Source organism: Cornus florida, unplaced genomic scaffold (genome assembly GCF_030987335.1).
Source record: "Cornus florida cultivar Cherokee Brave unplaced genomic scaffold, ASM3098733v1 CherokeeBrave_3.0.0_Hap2_Chr11, whole genome shotgun sequence".
Classification (NCBI taxonomy): Eukaryota; Viridiplantae; Streptophyta; class Magnoliopsida; order Cornales; family Cornaceae; genus Cornus; species Cornus florida.
In genome coordinates, this window is record NW_026775581.1 from 68,199,384 (window position 1) to 68,202,273 (window position 2,890).

Here is a 2,890-nt window from a genome sequence, read left to right on the forward strand (position 1 = left end):
AGACTGGAACTTCTAATAACCTGAAAAATAAATCGTGGGTTAGACCCATGAGCAAGTTTCCTCTACCAAGCCTCTGAAAACCAATAAATAAAATATCTCTAACCAAAATTATCCTAATTAAAGTTTTAACCTTTAATATAAGATGATACATATGTATTATATATATAAATATATAAAGAATATGTTCATTAATATATTCCTTGAAATCCAAGACCATAAACAATGATAAAACTACCTCCATATTTAAACTAACCATCAAGTACATTTCACTTTTAAGAGAAAACTCATTTAAACCTAAATTCCATATTTAAATAGTTATTTAACCATTTAAATAATAAATAATAATTCAAAAAACATTTTCCTTCAATCCAAATCCTAATATCCACCAATGTATGATTTTATTTATAAATATCACCTAACAAAGATTTATATTTTGGCAACTCATCCATACCTTCACTAATATTATTTTATCAATACTATAAAATAATATATTATCCATTAAACATTAGTTTATTATAATATAAGAATATTTATCACCTCCAACTTATAAACACAATATCCATAAATGTATATTTAATCATCTAACTTACCTAGCAATTTATTTATAATTTGACAAATCATCCATGCCTCTACAAATATTTATTTATATTTTGGCAAATCAACCATGTCTCTAGAAGTATGTTTATTTATACGATAGCAACTCAACCATGCATCTACAAGTAATACATTTATACTTTGGTAAATCAACCATGCCTATTAAATGACAATCTGTTTATGTCTTGGCAACTCATCTATGCTTCCAAAAGTATGTTTTTTTTTATCCATACTATTAATTAGTAATTCATCTATACTTCCCATGTATGTATTTTATTTATACAATTAATAAGACAATTTATTTATACCTTTAACAACTCATCCATGCCTCCAATTTAACCATATACCAAACTCTACAATTAATTATGAAATAAATCATACATAGGTACTCCATGCAAGTTATAAGCATATAATTAATTTAAATAAACAACCTATTATGATTTCATCAACACCAACATCACATATATAAATATGATAAATATCAATGAACAACTTATTAGTTGATTGGGTTATATTTATTTATTTATGTGTGACATTATAACACGTAGGCGTATATAACACGTAGGTTATACAATTTAGCAATGTCCAAATAACACGTTACATGTTAAATATAAATATTAATAATTATTTAGTCAACACCCAACCATACAAATTATCCAAATTGGTTAAAACAATTATGGAATAAGATATATATATATACAAAATTCGTACTGTCTTTCAACCCAGTTTTGACAAGGTAAACATCCGTTTCACGAAATTTTTGTGAAATACAAAATTGTAGATAATCGAATTTCCATTCAACTGTGCGAGATTTGAGCCATTTTTGCACTCGAAGAAAGAGATACAGACAGAATACTAAAATAGGAATTGGAGAAAGTTTCTTAGTTGAAGAATGATTCTTCCTTTTCTACTTATCAATTTCTTCACATTCATTTATCCTATGTCTAGGTGATTAACATGCTAATTTAATCTATAGATTTTGATACCCAGGGTGATAAACTTATGGGTTCTAAGAGGAGAGTTAGAAAAGAACTTGCCTGAAGGTTTCGAAACGAAATCGACGCTTCAACCTTGGTTGTCTCTTCCAAATTCGATGTTCTCTTTTTCTGATCCGGCCTTTTCTTTGTCAGTTTTCTCTTCTTCTTTTTCTCTGCTTCTCTTATTTTTTGTAACGTGAAAAACCATTTAACAATATAACCTTATGTGCATATTTATACACATTAATACCCTAATCCTATTCCTAGTATGATTACCCAAAAACTAATAATACTTTTAAATAAAATATATATACACATATGTTATATTATATTATATATATATTCCTCACGCAATAAAAATAAATAATATATATTGTCAAATCAAATCTTCCTCTATGTAAGACTCTAGTTATATTAATATACATGACATATATATATATATATATATATATATATATATATATATATATATATATTATGTAATATATATTTATAAATCATTTTTAACTATACTTACCATATATATGCATAAAGTCTTATGCATATATACTTACTATAAATATATAATTCTCTATATAATTATATATATATATACTCATGCATAAATTCATGGGCCTTTAAATCATCCCAAATCCTTTAAGGCTTCCTTCTCCAACCCAAGACCCAAATCCTTTGGTCCAAATAATCCAAACCAAATCCATTAAATTTAAACAAATAATTAAATAAATAAACACTTAATTTTAAAACAACTAAATACATGTAGCACATAATCAAATAAGAATTAACAACCAAGTCATACCATACAAATAAAAATCAACACGCTAACAAATTAATCAACAATCAAGCACATCATCATACCAATAAATCACATAAACAAGTAAATAAATAAATAATTTAAAATAAATAAATCCATTAAATTTATTTAAAGGCAATTAATTTAATTAAATAATTCCTCTAAAATATAGGGGTATTACAATATATATATACCTAATATATATATATATATATATAATAATAATAATAATTATTCCAAAATAATGATATTATTTATATACATATATATACATAACTCCCAACCCTAATCCTTGTAAGGTTCTGACTATACTAGTATACATATTAATATATTTATGTATATTATATATCTCTATATATAGCTATATAATTTCACATACTATATATATATATATATATATATATATATAGATAATCATTGGTGTGTCGTCGCACCAACGCTTAAGAATGTGCTAAAAAGGTGTAAGTGTGCAATGTGGCCAAGTTTTAAATTTATAAAAGCCACTACTACTTCTAACCAAAAATAA